Genomic DNA, 24888 nt, shown 5'->3' on the forward strand with positions numbered 1-24888 from the left:
CACCACCTGGTGCTTCAGTCTACAACCGGCCACGTGTGGCTACTGAGTACTTGAACATGGTGAATCTGAACTGAGATTGCTCTAAGTATAAAATAGACAGTGGATTTCAAAGACTGGGTCAGCCAAAAAAAGCAAAATAGCTCATTAATAATTGTTTATATCAAATTACATGCTGAAATGATCTTTTGGATAAATTGGGTGAAATTAAATGTTAAAATTAATAATTTCACCTGTGTTTTTTTATTTTTTGAGTGTGGTACTAGGAAATTTTAAATTATATCTGTAGCTCACACTCTATTTCTATTGGGTAGTACTGGTTTAGATTTTTAAATATAAATAAATCATTGAAAGTTTCCTGATCCCCAGTGTTTGGAGGATTATTTTATGCAGACTCTAAATGGTAATTAACTTTGAAGTCCACTCAGCAGTTATAAAATGCCTGCTGCTCTGCAATCGTGGAGACACAAAAAGTTCCTTGTTTGCTGCCCTCTGCCAATTGGTCCCTTGGACTAGAGTTGAAGATGCTTGGCATGGCCTTTTAAATATTGGCGTGCCCGAGTCTTTACAAAGCACAAATGTTTCCCAAATAAGGCAGGCCCAGAGAACTTCGTCTGAACTCTTTAAGACTCATGATCAAAAGGGCTGCCTTTTGAAAATGATTAAAGTTCAGACTGAGATGACACACCCGTATTCACAGAAGAAAACTTCTTCTCAAAGGGGTTTCATCTAAAAGTGGCTTTGCATGTCATCTGTGAGGGTTTCCCCCTTCAGCCCTCACTTGTGAGCCCTCAATTGTTTAGGGAGCTTTTTGCTTCCCCTTCTCCAGGTTCCTCTTTGATCCACACATCCAGGGCAAGGAGAACGGAGCCCGGGAGGGAGAGGCAAGCTCTGAACTTCTGGCTCTGCTGAAACTTTACAAAAAAATCTGAAGTTATGTCTGCCCCAAGAGAGGAAATAGGAGTGGATCTCAGATGTGGTAGGCTCTGGTGATAAAGATGTTATCACAGAGTGGCAGAGCTGAGACCCTTACCAACAGGTCTGGTTGCTTCTTCCTTACCCAGCCGAAGCCCAAACAACTACGTCAACTGACAGTTTCATTCCCCACTCTCTGGAGTTAAAAGAGCAGGTTTAGAGCTGAAGTCACATGGCCAGAGCTGGTTAAGTGACAACACAATTCCAATGTGGGGCTGCCTAATTCCAAAGCTACAACTCTTAATAAGCACTGAGCTACACTGTCATCCTTTCACTCCACAAACACTACTCCCTGCTGCGTGCTGTGGGAATAGGGCGTGATCTTTTTAAAAAAGATGTATCAACTAGAATTTTGTCTCCTCAAATAAGATACTCTTAAATTCTTGCACCTGCTTTTGTTCCGAATCTCCAGTAAACTGAAATAGAAGACAGTTTCACTGGCTTAATTGCCTTCATTCTGTGCATTACAGAAGCAGAGACAAAATATCTCAGGGTCCTTAATTTCTTCTGGGCACACAATGGGTAGAAGAGAGAAGCACAGGGCTTAATTCTGCATTTTTTCACATCAGACCTGTTTCTTCAACATGCTCATAAACTGGAGAGCATACCATGTACCACACTTGATCTAGCACCGAGGGCAGGCCATGCATTGTGCTCAGGACTGGGTATTAACAAAGATGATTATACCACAATCTCTCTAGGATGTTCCTCAGTAAGTGTCTTCCAAGTTGTTTTAAAGGGCCTGTGTTTGGGGCAAAGTGTGCTATAAAGAACAAAGGTCATTTCTGGAGCCACTTTGTGGCTTGAGATGTCTTCAAATTATAGCAGTTGTTACAAAATGTACCTGACTTAGAGTTTCAAAAACTGGCTGTAACATGGCTATTTCTAGATGGACTGTTTCAGGGTCTGAGTAATCAAAGCCATCATTTTCCACTCTCCTCCCACCACTCCCATTATCTCCCAGGCCTGGTAGTCAGTAAGCAACTGGCTGCCTTAGAAAGCCCTGAGTGGTGTGATTTGGAAAGTTAAGAGAATTATAATGGTAATATCATCGCAGGGCCCCCCAAAATGGAGCCCTTTACGAGGAGATTTAAAGGAGTCTCAATCATCTCCTAGCTTGGCACGCCTAGAAAGCCAGGATGGCTCCCAAGGATGACGAAGGGCACCACCCCTTCTCTATCTCTGGCTATGGTGAGAAGAATAATGGCCCCCAGAGATGTCCATATTCTAATCCCTGGAACCTGCGACTATGTTACCTTACATGGCGAAAGGGACTGTAGATATGATTAAATTAAGGATGTTGAGACGGGGAGATTTTCCTGATTTTCAGGGTGGGCCCAATCTAATCATATGAATCCCTATATGCAGAGAACTTTCCCGAGAGAGATGTTCAGACAGAAAAAAGGGTCAGAGAGATGCTGTTTTGCTGACTTCGAAGATGCAGGAAGGGAGCCATGAGCCAAGAAATGCAGGTGGCCTCTAGAAATTGGAAAAGGCAAGGAAATGGATTCTCCCTTAGAGTCTCCAGAAAGAACACAGCCTTGCTGACCATGTACCACACTTGATCTAGCACCAAGGGCAGGCCATGCATTGTGCTCAGGACTGGGCATAAACAAAGATGATTATACCACAATCTATACCACAATTAATTTTAGCCCGGTAAGATCCATACTGGACTTCTGACTTATGGAACTGTAAGGTAATAAATTTGTACCGGTTAAGCCACGAAGTTTGGGGTAATTTGTTATAGCACAATAGAAAACTAATTCACTGGTTATACACAACCAAACGGTGGGATGGTCAGGCAATGAGGCCAAGTGACCAGCAGAATGATCACACAGTCAAAACAGCTGGCTTAACCAACTAGTCAATTTTGTCCAAAAGAAAGCTCAAGTATTTCTATGGAATGACCAGGCTAAGACGGGACTGCAAGTACAAACTGCATCAAAGTCCTGGGCCAGAGAGAAGGAGCCAGCACTTTGGGTTGATTCTGTATGCTCTTGTTGGCCCTACAGAACCCTCAGTCCTTGTCCATCTGGGGCTTGGTCAGCACTAATAGTATCAGACAGACCTCTTCTCATGTGGAAGGAGATTAGGGAAAGGAAAGGCAGTATTCCCAGAGTCTTATTCCTAAGACTTCGACCCTCCTCAAACCTCCTTAATTATGGCATAATGTGTTCTATGCAAGATAAATACTTGGAGTGACTCACGAAGGTGAGGAGGTGGCTCCTCTCCTAGCTTAAAACATAGACCTATGAAGCTTCTATACAGACAATCAGCAATAGGACTGTCTTTGGCCCTAATACAGACACATTTTAAGTAAATACTTTAGTGCTTGGACTCTGTAGGGGCACAGTTCATGATGGAGGACTGGATGGTTGGAGGGACCGGTGGGTGTCCTTCTCCTTCTTCTTTTTCCTTAAGGATGAGAAGGTAGCTGATCTTAAGCAGTTCTCACTGATGCAACTCTTTGTGTCAGAGAGGAGGCTGTTCCACAGTGTCACATATCCCCACCTGGGAGGCTGCCCTTTCCCTGGATTTCCCTGGAAACCTAGGAGCAAATCCTTAGCTCTGTCTTTGACTCAGGATTCCCAAGGAGCTTCTTTTGGCCATTTTGTACTTTACCCAACCACCCATCCAAGGGAGGAGTCACCCACCCATTTGACAACTCTCTGGAGGTCTCAGTCAGTGTTTCATCTCATCAACCTGAAGGGCATCATCAAATAGCAAATGGGGTAAGCGAGGACTTACAAACCTGTCTACAGTATGGTTCCTAACCAAAGGGATTCCTGATCCATCATGATGATTCTTACCACCATTTCCCGAGCGCCTACTCTAGTCCAAGCACATCACATGTTATTTTCTGATTTAACCTTAACAGCATCCCTGAAAGATGAGTATTAGTATCCCATTTTAGAGAGAAGGCAACTGAGACTGACAACTTGCTCAAGGTCACAGTGACAGTAAATGAAGGAACCAGATTCAAAACTAGGTCTCTCTCATGCTGAAGTCCAAGTTCTTCTATTATGTTGCATGACCTTCCAAGACAAAAACCATCTGCTCCCCAGAAGTTACTGGAAAAGTGCCACAATGAAGACAAAAAGGCTGCTATATGTCAATTCTCAGTTGAAATTCAGTTTCTCTAGTTAGCTCTGGGAGGAATTCTTGATGATATAAAGAAGACTGGTTTCAACTCCAGAAACATTTATTGAGAAACTACTAGACAGAGGCCATGCACATAAAGAGACCGGAGCCCATACCCTCTACTAAAGAAACTAGGCATGCACACATACACAATTACAACATAGGAAAAAGAATAAGTACTTCATCAAGGCTACCAGCTAGCAGAGCGTTACAGAAACTAGCAGCCGCCACAGCAATTAATTCAGGAAGCTTCAGAGAGGAGATACACTCAATGTAGAAGCAGAGGAAAACATGGGGATGTGGAAATACAGAACGTCTCTGGACGAACTGAGCATCTTAGTGTTCTTAGAGGAAGCTGGAAAGATAGGCTAGGAGTAGATTACAGATTGGGAAAGACTTTGAATATGATGTTAAGGAAAGTTTGGACTTTATTTTCTATTTTAAAAATACTCTTACATACATATTTTAAATTCATTCCATGGGGAGCCATGAAGACTTCTGAGCAGAGAAGTAAAACGTCCACAGCTGTGCTTTAGGGAATTCCTAAAAGAGGTATGCGGATTGGCAATGGCAGATGGGTCCCAGAGAAGGTGACAACCAGGCATAAAACCTGTCCTCACGACTATTCTAACAGTCAGTGAGATCTGACAGACAGCCTCGATTTCCAGTCCTAGCTTTTCACTAGCTGGCTCTGTGACATGAGTCAAGTTACTGAAACTTCCTGAGCCTCAGTCCCCTCATGTCTTCAGTGATGAGGTTGAACTAAATAATGGCTAAAACCACAGGTACTTCTAAAATGCTATAATTCAAAGTTATAAATCTGTACACACCACAGCAAATGTGCCTTTGTATCATATAAAGCATGGTGATAACTAGTCCTAAGATATTCGGATCTCAGTGTGGATTCAAATGGTATCATTTATACAAAGTATTTTTTTCAATGTATATAGGTTAGGTAAATTCAGGAGAAAGCTTCTTGTTCTGAATGCTGCCTTGATTAAATAATGCTTTCCTTTCCCAGTCTTAAAAAGTATTCCCCTTTTCCCTTTCCAAATTCTAGACCTTTGTCTTAACTAAGAACAGCTGCCAACCTTTTCCCAACTCACCTGCTTAGCGAAGAAAAATAATCTGTTGGAATATATCCATAAATTTAAATTCTAACTACAATATAAAAGCTAATGCTCTGCGACAGGCATTACTTCATATTTCCCCAACACCTAAATCAAGACCTGGGCACGCAAGCTTATTTAAAACTAATTCAACCAAGTTGTGAATCAACTGCACTTCCTTCGGCACACAGGAGCATTTCAGAAGGATTTCCTTAAAATGTGGCCTTGTCTACAGTGGACGAGTAGATGTTATTACTGGGATCAGGGCAGGACCCCAGCATGGAGAGGACAGCCAAGGAGGAGAGAGAAAGAAGGCAAACTTATCTCTTTCTTCTTCAATGGCTCACTTTCTCTTCTCACCAACAAACATCTGATAATTCAAATTGGTGGGAATTTCAGGTAAGAATATTGCCCCTTTATGTCAACTAATCAAACCTGCTGTTGGACTCTGGACCCTGTTAAAATAAACAGGTTAAAAACTAAACATATTCCATACTCTTCAGAAATAACGTGTGCAAAAACACCAGCGATTTCATCCGCCCAGGGAATATACATTACAGAGTGTAATTTGGCAGCCCTCCAGGATCTTGTCTTAAATAGCTGTTGGGTGATTTAAAGAGATGAGTATTTTAGTGCCTTGACTTCTTTTTAAATATATACCATTGAATGAATCCATTTATTGTAAATATCAAGGCATTGTGTTTAAAATTTCATATCTCAAGGAAAAGTTCTCTGCCGTTTTTCTTCAAACCTTTTAAGATATTTAAACTATTCCTAATTTTAAAAAAATACTAATCCTGGTGTTTAATGATGATAAAGGACTTGTCTATTTTTGTAACAAATCACCAGAACAAAAAGCTATTATGGAGTAATTAAACATCACATTCGGCATAGATATGGAGAAAGGGAGAATTGCAAATTACTTTTTACAGCTTGTTCTGAAGTTTTCTGAAGTGGAACACATTTTAATCATTAAACTCCTCAAAGGTGTTAAAAAGTAATCAGGAGGGTTATGGGACAACCTCCAATTCCAGGGTGCCAAAGCCTCAGATCTTCCCAGGGCCTCCAGCTAAGGGCTGTCACCAGTCTGAGGCCTCATCTTTGAGAAGCCCATCTAGAGGTAACTGCTGGAAAGCCCACTTTTTCAAGTGTTTTCCTGCTTCAAGGGGCCACAGAGATCTCTGACCTTTAAATATTGTTTGCTAGGTCAGGCCAAAGAACAAGTTATTTGAAGTTCAGGCCTAAACTAGGATTCTAAGAAGCCATCTTTAGTTCTTTCTTGTTATTATTTAAAAGGTATAATTATTTTTAATTGAGTGAGTTAGCTTTCTGAGTACACCTGGCAGTGTGTAAGCATTTTAAAATAAAAGGATTCCCTGCCATAGGGAGTTCCCAGGATTTGCAGTCCCAGCGTCTCAGCCTTCCAGTTAATGATATCCCCACAAGACATCCTGGGCAGATACTGCTGCAGCCTGGCCTGGTCCAGCCCAGATGTCTCTTAGTTTAAGCACCCATGGCTCACTATTCTCTCTTGTGATACTCTCCTCGCTCTGCCCTGCTAGTCCAGAAGCTCCACAGAGGCACAGCCTGCCTGCTCCCTGTGGTCACCTGGCCCGTCCCACCATCTCACCCAGACCACAACACACCAGGCGCTCCCAATCTAGCAGTATCTTCCTCCTTCAAGGGCATCTATCCTGCCCAATTGGCTTCCTCTTTAAAACTAAATGATCTCAATACTTTCCCTGGTTTCTTTTAACAAACACACTTGATTTTTCATTTTTCCCCCAACACAAATTATGTATAAAGGCCCATCTTACATAAAAAGGAAGAAAAAGAATTATTTTCCTAGACCTCGCTAACACAGCTTTGGGGAAGAGTCTGCCATTTACTCTAATCAATGTTCTTTACCGTGAACGACGGCAACGGGCAGCTGCGAATCGATTCATTTTTGGATATGGCTCCTTTTGTCTCCTTCCTCAGCCCCTGGGTTGAATGAGCATTTTAAATCTCCCTACTCTTTGGGAAATGGTAGGCTTGTGCTCATATTTACAACCCTGATGAATGCAGGATTTTTGCGCTAAACCAGAACAGAGCTCTGATTACCCCACTGTCATTTTTTTTTTTTTGGTTACCTTTCAAGGAAAATGCCTACAACCAGGTTGCCTTTTTCTGTCTCTAGTGAAACTTTTAAGGTGCCAGGAAGAACTTCTAGCTCTGGGAACCCCTTCAATCTCATCTGGCCAGGGTCAAACCTTTTAACTGGACAGCAGCTCAGGATCTAGTGAAATGAAGGGACAAGCATAAAGAAGAAACCACCTCCAGTTGGTGTTGAGAAAAAGGGTCCAGAATCCTAAAATTTAGCCAGCCTTTTTCACTTGGGATGAGAGTTTCTGAATCCTCAGAGTACAGCTTCAACTTGGTATACACAGCAAGAGACCTCACTTGGGGAGGTCCATTCATTTGGGTCCACTTCAGTTAACTCTTCATAGACATGGGTCTGTAAGCCTAGTCATGCCCTCCATTAGCTCTCTTAGTGGCCTTGGGCAACGCATTTGGCCTCTTAATGACCCTCCTAGTATATGCAAACATTCTATAATGTGAATTATACTACATACATACAAAAACAGTATTACTAAGGCAGCTATGTGGAGCCCTGGGGTGGTACAAGGACCCAGACCACTAACCCAGCGTAGCATTGGAAACATCTCAATATTTGAGCATCAGACCCACTGAGTCAGGGTCGTCTGCACCTCTCTCAGCGAGCAGACAACCAAACCAAACCCACCCTTGCAGCTGGTTTGCCAAGGCCAGTCATGGAGAAGAGACATGTAGCTAAAATGGGCACTGCAGCTTGTCTGAAAACTATGGTTAGCCAGAGTATTCCCAGGCTGTTAAATTAAAGTTTCTTTTTCTGATCCACAGTTTCTTTTCATAAGAAATGAGTCTCACAGCACACGTTCTCTTTCCCTAACAATGAGAAAAACAGCACTGGTAATATCGGATTGGATATCCAAACGTCTTGCTAAATTGTTGTATAGAAGGTCACTACACCTCTGAGCACCAAGAAACAACCCCCATCATGACAAAGCACCTGGAACCCTAATCCAAACCAAGGAACCAGATCGGGCCGGTGGCTGCCCCAGCGGGGAGTCCACCATAATGTGCCTCCAGCAACTGTCCCTCCCCAAACTGGCAAAATGTCCACCCCACTTGTTATGGACTTTGCTTGTGTCCCCCCAAAATTCATTACGTTGACACCCAACCCCCCAGTGTGATGGTATTTGCAGATGGCACCTTGAGAGGTGATTAGATTTAGGTGATGGGATCAGTGCTCTTGTAAGAAGAGACACCAGAGAGCTTGCTCACTTTCTCTGTCTCTCCCACTTGCTCTCTCTCTCCCTCCCTGAGCACGCACAAAGAGGTCATGTGAGCACACAGCAAGATGGCGGCTGCCTACAAGCCAAGAGGAGAGGACTCAGAATGAAACCTACCTTGTCAGCACCTTGATCTTGGACTGCCAGCCTGCAGAACTGTGAGAAACAAATTTCGTTGTTTAAGCCACCCAGTATACATACAGTATTTTTTTATGGCAGCCCAAGCTAACTGAGACACCACCTATCTGAGCTTTGCCACTGCCCTTCAGGACAGTGGCAGAGGAGGAATTCGAGAAAGGGAGCAACAAAGGTCACCTCTGTTCTGACCAGAACCTTCCTTTGCTTGGGCATTTCTTACAAGCACATAAGCAGCAGGCCATGAACGTGGGCGCCCCCTAGTGCCCTGTTAGGATAACCACCCCAGCCCACAGTCCCCACAGCGACCTGTCCCACACCAGTGGGGTGGGCACTCCCTCCCATGCCTCACCCGAATCACTTCCAATGCAGCCGGAAGTCAACGCCTTTGCCAGGAGCCACAGAACTGGGAACAACAATTCCCCTTCACCAGAGAAAGGGGCCTAGGGTGGAAAATCTCCCTTCCATGCCCAAAAAAGAAGGCTGCCACTACCCTTCTCAGAGCAAATGGAGAAAAATGCATACTGTTTCAGATTTATAAAAATTACCAAGTAAGAACAAATCACTATGAAGAAAACAAGCTAAATTAATATGATTCTTGCCTTCCAGGAGGCAGGTGATCTGAGAAAAAACAGACCCAGGAAAAAAAAAGTGATTAAAAGCAGGCAAATGATGAAAACTACTGAATAAATCCCCAATACATATACAAATTAAACGTACGCTATATGTATCCCACATGAGGAAAGGGGGAGCTGGCAGGATTAAATGACACATTTATTTAATCAAGAAAGGAATTGAAGGAGGAAAACAAGGTACAGTCTAGACCACCTCTTTGAGGCTCCCTGTCTTACCCTAAAAGCTGAGGTACAACCTCATCTGTGCTTCCAGAACATTTTACACCTTCTCCCATCACCACATTGCTTATATTCTGTGATTATCTATCTGTCTTCTCCACGGAACAGGAAAAGTTTATTTCTTGTATGCAACTTTGTTTCAACACTACCACCACAACAACAATGTTAGTAAAAACAGAACTTGAGTGCTATTTTGAGCCAGGCATTGGAATAAGAACTTTAAGTGCACTGTCTCATTGAATCCGCACAAGAAACTTACAAACCTGTACTATTACTATTTTATAGGAGGTAATATATTCACATGGTTCAAAAATATAAAAACATAAAAAGAGGTATACAGTGAAGAGTCACCTTTCCTGTTCTGTCCCCCATGTGTCAAGTTCCCACGCTTTTCACATATTATTATTATTAGTGTCTTATGTATCCATCCAGAGTTTATGTATATATAAGCCTCATGTTTTATACAAAAGGTAGCTTATTATAGAAGTTGCTCTGCACTTTGAAATTTTTACTTATCTTGAAGATCTTGACATAGAAACCTATCTCATACTTTTTAGAACTGTATAGTATTCCACTCTGTGTTTGACCCATAAAATATTTAACCACACTTCTATTGATGAATAGATGGATGCTTCCATTATTATATTTTACAGACGAGAAAGCTGAGGCTTAGAGAGGTTAAGTGACTTATCCAAAGTCACACAGCTGGTATGTGGCAGAGGAATGACTCCAGCTGAAGTGGGTTAGATTCAACCCTAAGCTCTTAAGCAATTTGCTGCATTTACTGCCTGGCACAATGCTGGTATGTAGCAGATGCTCAGTAAATACTTGGTGAATAGATCATTGAACCAACAAACCAACAGCCAAAGAAGAAATGAAAAAGTAACAAGAGAAGCAATTCTGCTCTCTCCTGCATCCTTCACCACCATCACTGCTCTTCTTTTTCCATCTCTAGGGATCTGCATCCACACGCCCCCACTCCTGTATATTATCAGAGCAGTAGAACAAAGAGGTTTGCAACCCTTCCTGGGTCTTCCAAAAACCTGGGCCCTGATCCCCACACATTCCGAACCCTGGATAAAGGAAATCCTAGAACGGACGCAAGTGTCACCTCTGCTGGTCAAAAGCCCCACAGGTCTGCTCACAAGGTCACAAGGGCGTGGTGAGAGGCCCGGAGGCACGCAGCGCCTGTGCCGAGATCCCCGGGCGTCACACCGACACCTCGGAGCGTCAGTGCCCATCAACCGCCCGTGTCCACGCCTCGCTCCCCCCCATCGCAGCCGGTTTTCCTCTTCGATGCAGACATCCTGAAAACCTTCAGCTCCTTCCAAACGTGCCATAAAGCTGACACATGTAGCCTCGTTTTTACACTGTGTTTTGCATTAGGCTCAGCCATCCTATAAATTTAACACCGGAATTATATACAACATTAAGTGCATTCAAACACAGCTGATTTCTTCACAAGCTCTTTCGTGCACAGCTGCTGGGAAGGTGCAGCGTGTGACAGGAGAGCTGTGTCTTTCCACAGTACAGGCCCTGGAGAATGCTGGCCTGAAAGGTAACCTCCCGGTGACCTCGCAAGGTATCAGAATGGTTTACTTCATCTGACTTGTAAGTGTTAGAAGAACATTGCAAACTTCGCCATCTGCAATCAGCCGTCCAGTCCCTCAAAAGATACAGAACGCCTGCCTTCGGAAGGGCCAGACTGAAAATTACTCAGAATGTGACAGACACCATTCCCTGTCCACATTCTTTGTATATAGTCCATAAAAATGTGGAATTTCTGGAAAGTGAGTGACTGCATCAGAAAACACACACCCGTCTTTCCTCTGACACTTTGCTCTCCTGTTTCATAATAAGAGATATTTAACAAGAGCTCAAAATTAAGATTTAATTGGTTATAATCTGCTCAGCGAAAGAATAATGTCCTCTACACTTACTCTAATCTAATCCATTTAATCTAAAGTCTACGAGACATTACAGATTTTTCTGAGATGGAATATTTAAATCTCTTCCTCCACATTTAATTTTAAACTATTGACACACAAAACAAATGGCCATTCCTTTTAAAGGCTGCACTACCAAAAAAAAAAATCTATAATTTTTGCCCATGTTTAAGGCTAGCTTGCCAGCTATAGGATTAGCATTTGCAATTCCCCTAAAGTGAGAAACGTTTAAAGCTTATGTGTTTGTTTTTCATTTTCCTCAACTGGGTTCACACGGAAATATGTGGAATAGAAACCTCAAAGCAGGAATATCAAAAGCCATGTCCAGCTATTTTAGAAACAAATAGGAAATATGTATTTTACCAAGATGCCCAGAGAAAGAGAGAGAGAGAAATCAGCTAGCCATCAATCAACAAAGATGTTCATCTTCATTTGTGGGTTTCCATTAAAAACATTTATATTTATGGTTCTTCCTAACACATCATGTTGATAAATTTTGTTCAAATAAAGCCTGTGTCTAAACACTGCTATGCTTTGCATGCCTTGTATTTCTTAGGTTTCATCTATAGTCAAAATGCAGATCACGAAGGAACAATTTCTTGACATTTTTGTTTTATAATTATTATTATCACAGTGCAATTCTAGTGGGGCTTTGCCGGATATATATCAGAGGTGAAAATCTTTTAAAAGTAAATCATTATAAAATCCCTTTCCTTTATACCATGCTGGAAGTGCAGTGTCTAAAGGTCTTTTGGGAAAATAAATAATGGAAATTTTATTATTGATCTCATGCAGAGGCAGTGAATCTAATGAGTTATTGTTATTTTACCCACAGCAAATATTATGAGACCCAAAATAATAACATTCAATTAAAGAAAGAAAGCCAGATAGGATGTAAGATAAAAACATAACTTAACAATGAATTCCTTTCAGTACTTCCTAAATACTAATTTAGTCTGTCATACATTTAGAACGGAATTCTTTTTAAAAAGAAGTTTCCCTTGCCACAGTATTAATTAAACTGATTCTTTATCTTGTGATAGACAAGTATCATCTTCAACAAAAGAAGGTTACCAGTCTTTGTTAAAAGATAACTTATATACTTGGGTTTTTTAAAAACTCTACCAACAACAACAAAACATTAATCTGACAGTCAAGTCTTCTAGGATGCATCAAAATTTCTGAAGACTTAAATTTGAGCAAAACTATAAAAGCAATTTTGAAAGTGCTGCACAATAGAGCCCTGTTAGTATGGCTCATCATCAGACGAAAGGGTCATCAGACTAAAAGGTCACAATGTGTCCCTTAGAGCTTCACTAGATCCAGGACATCACAGCACTTCATAGAGGGGAAAAGGACATCTACAGCAGGTGTTCGTCTGATTCCTCTATGGTGTATTATAAAAAATGGGAAGCCATTGCATTTTCAAATTCTGTATCTGGTTCATCAAGCCACCAAGAACATCCAAGTGACTTTGAGTTTTAGGAAGCAGCTGCCATAATCTTAAGTCTTCAGGACAAAGCTCCCACTGTTTAGCCACAGGCTGACCTTACGGACCCGCCTTTTACTCCCATTGTTGTGACCAAACCACTCCGCAGCTCGGTTCTTGCTGGATGGTGAGACTTCCCAATCCCAGGCTCACTTACTCCACTTCATCCTTCCAGTCTCAGATAATGCCCCACCCATCTCCCCACCCAGCAAAAATTAAGACTAAATCCTTGGCATCCAGGAACTATTTTTTCTCATAAACAGTAACAAAACCACATTTATAAAGAGGCATTTTCTAGAGCTGGATTTCTCTTCAAGGAGTCAAGTCATCCCATCTGTCAGAAATCAAAGCACCGGAAGAGTGAATGATTCCCTTTGAACTTTTGCCCTTGAATAAACGAATGAATTACCAGCTAAGAGGCAGAGTGCTCACTCTATGTCAGGGATGACACTAAGCTTTTAATCTTCAAGACAATTCTATACAGTAGGTACAATTAAGATCATCCATTTTACAGATGATGAAACTGAGGCGTAGAGAGGTTAAGGTTACTTAGCTTAGACTTGTGGAGTTGGGATCTGAAACCAAACCATCTGCTTCAGACCTTATGCTCTCAACCACTGTGCTAACATACTAATAAATTACCAAAATGGCTCTCAATCCTCAAAAACAAGCCCTTACTTAAGATGCACCTATTTTCACATAATGGATAACTTATAATTTCATAATACATTGGATTTCTAAAGCACGTGTGGTTTTCCAAAACAACAGTCTCAGATACGGAAGTGAAAGAGTGTTTTTTGCCGGAAGAACTTAAAGAACTTTTAAAACTAACAACAGGGGGAGAAAACCAATTCACACATTTCCAAGAACCTGTCACCAAGAGGTTCACGGTCCCCATGCTTTCATCCAACTATCTTGCAAGCATTTCAAATTGCCTGGAAGAGACTGAGAAAACAGAGAGGCCTTGGAGAACCAAATCTGTCAAAACAAATCTCAACCACACAATTTCTCAGTTTTTATACTGCCTTCATTCAGACACAAAAATGCAGAATCTCAGGAGGTCTCAGAAGCCTCCCAGCTGAGTGTCTCAGCCCTGTCTCCCTTCTGCATATTAGCATCCTCAGCTGATTGAAGCAGCAGCTCAATGGGTATTAACACGCATTGCCACATGATTCAGATGAGTTTGGGAATGGAATTAAAATGCATTGGCTGAGGTTCCACTTTGGCAGTAAACAAAGGCTCATCAGAAGCAGGTACCATCTGGAACTGATAAGATGGTCAAATTGGATATTTTTCTAAACATGAGAGTAGTTGCCACGCTTTTTGTGATTGTTAGATACAGGTGAAGACTGAAGCTTTTTTATGTGCAGGATTTGATAGCACTGGCTAGACTACTGTCTATTTCCTCTAGAGGCCAGCTAGAAATATCACTAGATTCGGAAAGAAGTTTCTTCAACACCAGGATTAGGAAAATCAACTTGCTACCCAGCCATTTTCACTAGAAGGCAGTGAGTAATATCCAAGGATCTGGATATTAAAAGTGGGTTCAAGTACACAATCCCTAAGCAAGAGTTTTGATCTTGAAAAACGGTCATTCCAAAAGGGAGATTTTTTTTTTTAAAAAAAACAAAAAAGTCAATCATACAACAGCTGTGTTTACACGTACACATTGAAGTGGAAAAGTGAGGCAAGTGCCCAGATGATTTCAATCAAAACATCCCCTCAACTGAAATATCCAGAAAATTCAAGATATAACATGGGGGATTCTTATTTTTTGGCTTGAATTATCCAGGTAATGGCTTCAGCTCTCCACTGTTCTTATTTAGACATAGCTTAAAACTCATCCTGTGCATGGGCAATTGAAATTACAATTATTTGCAGATGTACATACTTAGGGACACAAGTGTCTATGGTTACAATTATGTGCAGATGCAACTCAGCTTAGACCAGAGTCAAGTCTGAAGTTTTGGAAGCCTATTTTGAAAATTTGACTATAAACAGAGATCATTCCTTTTAAAAACTCCACTCCCTATAAAAAGTCACTTAACCAGATAATGACAATTTGTCCCCAAAAACCAATGCTTATACAATAAAACATCTCCTTAAACCTGCCCTACTTTGATCCTTTCATTATTTGAGGAGAGAAGGTATCCATGAAAACAGAGTTTTTAATAACAAATAACCCCTTCAAAAACTGCCCCCTTTTCACTTTAGAAATCACATTTACATCAAATATATTTTCTTAAATAAACTAGAAAAACCAGCTCCCTTCTAAATATCACTTTTTCTCACCTTGATTTTTGAACAATCTACTTTCTCCACTTCCCAAAAAAAAAACAATTTCCATCATTTCTTATGTGACATATACAATCTTACTACATTTATGCCCCCCAATTTATCTTATTTTATTTCGGAATGTATTCTCCAACTACAGAATACTTTCAAATATTTGTATCACAAAGGAGAAGCAGAGAATGCTACTAACTCAAATTCAGCCCCAAACTATAAATTCATTTTAATTAAAGATATGTGATAAGCACACATGCTGAAAGAAATGAAGGGGGGAGGGCGCCAGAAAAAGAGTTATCTTTTGCAGAGAAATTAAAAATCACAGGAAGAATTCAATAAGCCAGTGAGGCCTCTTGAAATATTCTGTTTGAGTCCTTTTATCTAAGCATGCTGGTTAAAATTTTGGTGCTTCTCACATCAGGTCATTATGGTAATCTGAACTGATGCAAGTATATAGACCCACCCAAAAAAAGAGGAGAAAATACTAAATGTAATATAACAAAAACAACAACAAAAAAATGAAAGCGAGAAAAAACTGGGAAACTGGGCACATGCCTATAAGGCAATAATTTTTTACCTGGGCTCCACATTTAGAATTATTTCGGAGGTTTAAAAAAATCTCTGGGGATGAGGTCCAGGCATCAGGACACTAGAGTTCCCAGGTGATTCCAATGTGCAGCCCATCTTGAGAACAACTGTGCCAGGGACATGAGAGAGCAGCCACCATGGTCACAGGCCTTGGCCAGGAAACTCTCAAAGACCTTCCTGCATAAAACCAGCAGCTCAGAAAGTCCAGATCTTGAAAACAGGCCTAGAGTAACTCTGCTCATTGGCTTAGGGACAAGATACAGAAAGAAGCCTGAATTGCATACGAGTGTGGAGTCCCAAGGGAATTCTTCACATGATGTGTGAATACTAAGCCAAGGAATTCATTTAAACATGGCCCATAACTCATGAAAGGCCCAGCCAAACAAATATAGATTATTTCAAGATCCTATGATCTTTAATATGGTTCCTGAAGCAAAAGGATGGCAATTTTTAAAGGGTTTTTTTGTGATTAAAAATTCTGTTTTTGTGGATACTTTCTCTCCTCAATTAATGGAAGAATCAAAGTAGGGCAGTTTTAAGGACATGTTTTATTGTATATGGATTAGTTTTTTGGGGATAAACTGCCATTATCTACTTAAGTGACTTCTTATAGGAGGTAGAGTTTACAAAGAATGATCTCTGTTTTTAGTCAAATTTTCAAAATAGGCTTTCAAAACTTCAGACTTGACTCTAGTCTATGCTGTTACACTGCCTTCAAGTCCTTATGTAGGACTCCTAGGGAAAGCCACTGTCACTAAAGATGAACTTCTTATAGGTGAAATATTAAAACATACAACAAAATAAACAGGAGCCACAAATGGAACAACGAGAGAACAGATCAATCTGAAAGGAGGCTTTAAAAATATATATGTTCAGTGAGACAGAGGAAGAAATGGAAACCATAAAAACACATCTCATAAAAAAGAATAACAAGATTTTTAAAAAAATATATAGGAATTCTAAAATGAAAATATATAGCTATTGAAACAAAAAACTCAATAGATGGGTTCACTGAAACACAGAAGAGAGAATTAACGACTAGGACCCAGAGCGTACCTCAGAGAAATAAACGGAAAATATGAATCCAAAGTTCTGATAAATGGAGGAAAGAATAAGAGTTCTGTCTTACAGAATTCAAAAGAAAGAGAATTGAGAGTATAGAGACGTATTAGAAGAGATAATCATTGAATTTTCCAGAAATAAAGACACAAGTATTCAGATAGAAGAAAAAAATACCTAATACCAAACAGGAGAAATTAAAAATGAAGCCATACCTAAATATCAGTGAAATCAGTAAACCAAAAACAACAGGGAAATCTTAAGCTATTAGAACGAAAGAAAAATAAAACAACAGCTCAAAGGAACAAGAATTAGACTGACAACAGACTTTGCATCAGCAACAACAGTTACCAATTGGCAGTGGAATAATATTGTAAAAGTGCTGAAAGCAAATAATTGCCAAACTAGAATATTATACCCAAGGTAATTATTCAAGAATTAAGACTAAATAAAGACATTTTCAAACACACAAACACAGTGAAACACATATCTGATAAAGGATTTGTATCCAAAGCATACAGAGAACTCTTCAAATTCAACAAGAAGAAAACAACCCAATTTTAAAAATGAGTAAAATATCTGAACAGACATCTCACCAAAAAGATACACAGATGGCAATTAAGCATATGAAAATATGTTCAACATCATATGCCACTAGGGAATTGCAAATGTAAATAAAACAACCATGACATACCACTATACACCTATTACAATGGCTAAAATCCAAAAACTCAACAATACCAAATGCTGACAAGGGTGCAGAGCAATAGGAAATCTCATTCACTGTGGGTAGGAACACAAAATGATATAGCCACTTTGGAAGACAGTCCAGCAGTTTTTACAAAGCTAAACATAGATCTAAAACACAATCTAGCAATTGCACTCCAAAGTATTTACCCAAATTAGTTGAAAACTTAAATCCACACCAAAAATCTGAACACAAATGTTTATAGAAGCTTTATTCATAATCTCTAAAAACTGAAAGCAACCAAAGATGGAAGGAAGATGTCCTTCAATGGGGAAATGGATAAACAAACTCTGGTACATCCAGACAACAGCATATTATTCAGTGATAAAAAGAAATGAACTATCAAGCCACAAAAAGACATGGAGGAACCTTAAGGGCAACTGCTAAGTCAAAGAAGCCAGTCTGAAAGGCTGTATGATTTCAACCATATGACATTTTGGAAAAGGCAAAACTATGGAGGCAGTAAAAAAGACCAGTGGTTGCCAAAGGCTCAGGGGAAGGGCAGAGATAATCAGGTGGAGCACAGGGGATTTTTAGCTTGTGAAGCTATTCTGTTTGATACTGTAATGGTGGATACAGGACATCATACATCTGTCAAAACCCATAGAACTATATAACAGAAAGAGGGAATGGTAATGTAAAACGTGAACTGTAGTTAATAATAATGTATCAATATTGGCTCATTAATTGTAACATATGTACCGCACTAATGCAAGATGTTAATAATAGGAGAAACTGTGGGGGAGGAGGGTATATGGGAATTCTCTGTACTATCTGCTTAATTTTTCTGTAGATCTAAAACTGTTCTAAAAAATATAGTCTATGAATTAGAAAAAGAAATATGAAAAAAGACAATGATTACTATGCATGGACACTTGATGAAATAACTGTGAAAAGATGAGCATCAGCAAAAAGGACCCTCAACCCAGAGGTTAGCAAAGAAAGTGGCTAAATGTGTTAGCAAATTGAAAGATGTACTGACTATTTAAAAACAAAAACCAGTTGTGGAGGATTTAAAAATAAGGTGAAAATGTGCGTCCCCGTGTATGCTATATGAATTTTATCTCAATAAAGCTGTTACCGAAAAAACATGCACAGCCCATAACCCAGCAGTTCCATTTGTAAGTATAAAATCCCCCATATGTGCACAGAGGGGCCAGAGTAGGAACATTATTGCAGCATTATTGATAATCTCAAAAACAAGGAACTAACCCAAATGCCCATCCTGAGTGGAATACTGTTCATGGAAAAACATACATGCGGTAAAGCATAAACTACGGACAGGATGAACAGCAGCTCCATAAACACTGGATTCTGGAGAGGCAGAGAGGAAGACATCTGCTCAGAAGAGCAAAAAGCATTTCAAAGTTAACGTGTCCAAAATGGAACTCCAAATCCTCATCTCCCAAAGCAAAAATAGCACTCACTCCCAGTCTTTCCCGTCTCAGAAAATGGCACCATCATTCACCCAGGTAAGCGACAACGCCAAAACTGCCTAGAAGTCATCCTTGAGTTCTCTTGCTCTCTCACCCTTTTCAACCAATCCATCCGTAAGTTTGGTGCATTCCTTGAGTCTAACTATTTCTTATCACTAACCCAGTGCAAGCCCCTGTTAGCTCTGGGGTTGATGCTACATCAGCCTTCTAACTGGCTTTCTGCTTCTCCTCTTACTCATCTACATTCTAGAAATTGTGCTAAAACATAAATAAATCATGACATGATTCTCCGCTAAATCTTCCAGTCCCTCCAAGAGGTTCTCATCACACCTGGAACAAAACCGCAAGTCTTTATTGTAGCTGGTGAGGTCCTGCAACCACGTGACCGGCCCTTGCTCACTCTGCTGCACTTCTACTTGTCACCTTGTTCCCACCACTGGGCCTGGGCACTGGCTGGTTCCTCAACCTCAAAAGCTCTTTACCAGGTTTCACTGTGACTTTTGGTCAAATGTCTCACCAGAGGGGGCTTCCTCTATTTAAAATAGTGCTCACCCCTATTACTCTCCATCCCTGCTCTCCTCAATTTGTCTTCATTATATATTCATTTATCATCTGTCTCCCCCTAGACAGAGCGTAGGCTCCTTGAGGGCAGGGCCTTTTTCCAGCTTGTCCCCCATTGTATCCTCAACATACAGAACAGCACCTGGCCCAGAGAGGCACTCAGAAAACACTTGTAGCATTAATCAATTATTCTATGATGCTTTAAGGAAACTTCAACTTCACCTACAATAGTTTCTTTTTTAAAAGATATGAGGCAAATTGGGGAGCCAGTTGTGTGTTCCACAGGTGAATCAGACAGATCTGTGGTCTTGTACTCCTTCCAGACTGTGGCCCAGGTGGGCCAAGGGGCAGGGGAGAGCAGAGGGCCAGACACAGAGCTGGAGACCAGGAGGGCCGCTGGGCTTTGCCTTTCTTTCCCTCTCTCTCTCTCTCTCTCTCTCTCTGTAGGGTCGGGGGGTGAGACACCTACAGTTTCTAGACCTGAGCTTCACCTACAACATGCCAGCCTTGCTCCAATCAGGTGAGAAGAGGAGCAGCTGTTCCTTCCCCTGGAGCATTCCAGGGCGTGGAGAGGATATGCTACTCACAGGGGATGAGAGGTGGCAGCCCTTGAGATGACCTCAAATCCCCAGTCAAGAGACAGCCTCAACAATTCAGATCTCACCTTCCACAGCTGAACCAAAAGCTTCCTCAGCTTCTTCTGTTCCCAAAGCTCTAGGACTCATTGTTTCAAACTGTCTTGAATCCGTAGCTTTTCCCACATTTGAAAGGAAATCAAAACACCCAAAAGCAACTTGGTTTTGAGCTGTGGAGTTCACAAAGCATTTTGCCATGTGTCATTTCACGCAAGCCTGCCAACAAGTCTAAAAAGTACCCAGGGCAGGTAAGAACATGACCCAGTTCACAGCTGAGGACACTGAGGCAGGGAGGGTGGAGGGGCCGCCTAAGGGAATGGGGTTCTTTTTGGAAAGCAAGTGAATTAAATCCCTAGTATTCCAGCACTTGTGTTCCAGGGGCCTCTATTTCCCAGATGGGTGTAGCTGGTCCTCCTCAAATGTGACAATGACGACAAAGGGCTGAGAAAACCACGCCGGCCCCACAGATCCTGCCATGGTACATTCCACTATTTAGGCACACAGGCCAGGTGTGCAGGCCTGCTCCTCCCCCGCCGGGTCCTAATCAGCCTGAGCTGACTTCCCCAGTCTCATCTCACACTGGCCTTCCTCCTTGCCGGCTACCTCACACCACACTGCCTCTCCCTTTCTTTGCCTGGAACGTTCTTCTCACCCAGACCAATTCTGACCCCCATTACAAGTTCCTATATACACCACCCACCTCTCCTTGAGAGCGCTTTTTACACTTGGAATTTTCTATGTATCTGTGTCTCTCTCCCCTGCTAGACTAGAAGCTCCATGAGGGCAGGGCCAATCTGGCTTTTTTCACCATTGTATCGCCAGGTACCTGGCCAGGGATGGCATGTGGGAGGTAGAGATGGCCAGAAAGGCTGAGGCCCTTTTGTGACCATGAGGGAGAAGTGTGGAGCTGCTGGAAGATGTCACTCTGTTGACCCTGAAGATGACACCTCAACACAAAAGGCAGATCCAAGAGCCGCAAGTCAAGAAGTCATGTTCTTGGTGTCAGTGCCAGAAACCTGCCCTGTCTCTGGATATATGATAAATTCCAAGATCTAACAAATTCTCTTTACCATCCAAGCCTGTTAGAGGTGAGTTTTCCATCATTCACAAGAGAAAGAATCCTAACAGATGCACCTCCCTAGCAAAACTATAAGCTCCCTCACAGCAGGGTTTTGTACATTTCGGTCCTATTTCACCTAAGTGCTGAGCACCAAATAAGTACTTAATAATTTGTTTTCACCTACCTGGCTCACTCACTGCATGTTCTTTCATTCATTATTCATTCAACAAATATTTGCTAAGTGCCTACTATGTGGCTTTCCAGGACCAGGGACAGAGAAGTGAACAAGCAAGACGAGGTCCTCGCATTTATGCAACTTAACATTCTAGTGAGAGAAATGGACAAACAAGTTAATCAACAAAATAATTTTGGATAGTGGTTAAGTCCTATGGAGATAATGAAACAGTGAGATGTAATAAAGAATGAGGGAAGAGGGAGAAATACTTAGGTAGGTGGTTATGGAAGACCTCTGGGTTAAAAATGACCAGGAGGCATCAGCCAAGCAAAGATGATGCAGAAGAGCATTCCAGACAACGGGGAAAGCAAGAGCAAAGGTTCCAGGACAGAACAAGCTTAATGTGTTTGAAGGGCAGTAAAAAGGCACAGTGGCTTAGAGTCTGTGACCCTTCCCGGGGAAATGAAACAAGATGAGGCCAGAGAAGTGGGCAGGGACCCAATTATTTAAGAATTCTTCTTCCGAGGACGGTCCAGATGTCTGCAGGTACAGAGTCATCACGCCTTCGCGTCTCCCCATCCTTCAGTCCTGTCTTACTTGGACACACTGCCTATGTCAGCTGAGGAGAGGGAAAGAGTGCGGGAAGCAGTTCCAGCACCAGTTCGTCCTCTGGCAAGTCCCTTAACTATTTTAGTCTCCAATTCTGTCATCCATCCATCAACCAACGGCCAGGACTTGGGGCTCATAAAAGACTCTTTCAATACACTTATTTATATATTTCAATATAATTATTTTCCTTTGTCTTTTAAAAAAGAAACAAATCAATGGAAAATACCAACCCAGCCCTAAAAGGGAACCATCACTGAAGAATCACATTTTCTAAGCATACATCGGAAGTGCAACAGGGCAAAGCTGGTCACTCCGGTCACACTCAACACAAAGTCTCCTATTCAGACAGCTATTTTGTTCACATCTCAGAATTCTAGAAATTCTGAGACGTGAGCAGATGCAGCCACAGCTGTTTTCTTGTGTAAGGTATGTGAGTCCCCGAAAAGCAGGTGCCATGGCCCTAGGGCCTCCTAGTGCCCTCACGACCCCCGACCACAGCTCCCTCCTGATCCCTGGTGGTATGTCTGCCCCCATCTCTGGCCCCCTGCCCAGGGCAGCAGCAGGAGATCATCGCTGGCAAAAAGGTCCCAAGGCTTCGACCACACTGGCCCGGTTGCCGAGAGGGCACCAGCCTTTTGCCCACCTGGGGGCCTTTGCACTCTGCTAACAGTGCAATTCACCTGGTGCTCAGAATGGCCAGTTCTTCCCTGTCGTTTAGGTCTCAGGGCAAAGTCACTTCCTCAGCAGGACCTCCTGACTTCCCTGTTTATTGGGGTTCCCTCTCCTCTCTCTTTGCTGTCACATTCATCTGTCTTCTTCAGAGTACTTACTACCATCAAAAACCACTTGTTTGTTTCAACTCATTATGTCTCCTCCACTAGACCATAAGCTTCACAAGTTCAGGGACTTCACGTGTCCTGTCCATGCCCATGTCCCCACAGTGTCCAGCCCACAAAAGCTTGGCTTGGTAAATATGTGTTGATGAACTGAAGGAAGAAGTCATCCTAAGATCCTTGACAAAGCATGGAAGAGTAGATGGCGGGTCAGAACTGGAAAGTTCCCAGGGAAATCATCTACTTGTAGCACAATTTCCAACCAAGACAGCACATCTGGGGTGGGGGTGGAGAGAGCTATCAGAATATCCTACACCTCCCCCACAGGACAATGACTGCACAAAAGGCACGATGCTGCTCCGTTAGAGCCACGGTGTGGCCCACATAGTCTGCTTTGCCAGAGAGGAACAGAAGGGTCTAGCAAGGGAAAGTAACTTATTTAAAGACATTCAGAGACTCAAACCTGAGTGTCTGACACATGCAAAGAATTTCTCAAGTCCCCAATGCCAGTCCTCTAGGAGTTTAAACACCTCCGTCAATCGAGTTCCTTTACTCCTAGCAGCTGGAGGGGAGGAAAATTTGCCAGTGCCAGCATCGCATGCTTGGCACGACTTATGAGGAGGGCAAGGAGAGATGGTGCTGGGTTCCAGAGCAAAAACACCAGAGTCACTCGGATGGAGGGAAGGTATGTGTCTGAGAGAGAAACCCGGATGATGGGTGACCGAGCTAGGGGGAAGGTGCAGGAGTGAGCAGGCCAGGGAGGCCACCGCTTTGTCATTCGTGTTCTAAAAGGCAGCACAGAGGAAATGGAAAACAACAGTAGACCTTTTTTTTATAATTACCAAATATAAAACCTTGAGTATAAATTTTTCTATTTTAGAGTTTTCTCAACAACATTTAACTGAGTGAGTGGTTTATATCTAGGGTAAATATTTGCCCTGCATTCCTGGCCCATAACAGAGTGCTTATGTAAAAAGCTGTTTGGTTCTGCTCTTAATAAGAAAATTCTACATTCAACTCAGGATACTCACCCTGCGTGTGAACCCACAAGCACTCTCCTTCCCTCAGTCTCCAAGGTGCACCCACAACATGAGCAGCCAGCCAGATCTGAATAAAAGCCCTTTCTGGAAGGTCTATCTGTATATGCCACACTTTCTCTTAATTAAGGGCAAGGGCATGGAGGAACAAGTCAGTGACTGACCCTACGCTCAGAGCACTACTACATCAGCTCTGCCAAGCTGCAAGAGGTTTGGAAAAATTAAGAGACTATAAGGCAGGCACACAGATTATAACAAGGGAGGTACACAGCTGGTGCGTACTGCATGGTATGGCTGCTCTGTTTTACAGGCAAACCAGGTGTTCAGTGGTTCTGCAGCTCAAGATGGCAACTACAAATGCACAAAGAAGTCTGCAGAAGCAGCCATGAAGCCTGAGAGAAGCTGGAAGGATGAGCACATGGACCACCACCCCTCCCTCGGTGCAGTGGAATGTCTTAAGGACAATGAGTAAGTTCTTATTTTTCAAACAAGAACTTCGATCATTTTGAGGCCCCTACGATGTGTTATATACTGAAACACATTGTCTCACAACTCACGTCCAGCCCTCACAATGACCCTGCAGAGCAGATATTATCCACACTTGACAAATCAGGAAACTGAGGCTTAAAGAAGTTAAACAACTTGCCTAAGTTAGGAACCGATAAAGTCAGGATGCAAACCCAGGTCCGACTCCAAGTCCACATTCTTTCCAATATAGCACTGCTTCCCCCCAAATAGAAAAATCCTTCCCGGGGCTGGCTGCATGGCGTAGCAGTTAAGTGCTCATGCTCCGCTGCTGGCGGCCCAGCTTCGGATGCCGGGTGCGCACCAACGC

At 42.0% G+C, this 24888-nt stretch overlaps 1 protein-coding gene across 1 annotated transcript in view; it reads right to left on the reverse strand.

Annotated features, from left to right (window-relative positions):
* Nucleotides 1-24888, reverse strand: part of GFRA1 (GDNF family receptor alpha 1) — a 215196-nt gene that overhangs the window by 171811 nt on the left and 18497 nt on the right. The window lies entirely within an intron of this gene.

The sequence above is a fragment of the Ceratotherium simum genome, chromosome 6, assembly GCF_057802395.1.
Source record: "Ceratotherium simum simum isolate JZ-2026a chromosome 6, ASM5780239v1, whole genome shotgun sequence".
NCBI lineage: Eukaryota > Metazoa > Chordata > Mammalia > Perissodactyla > Rhinocerotidae > Ceratotherium > Ceratotherium simum.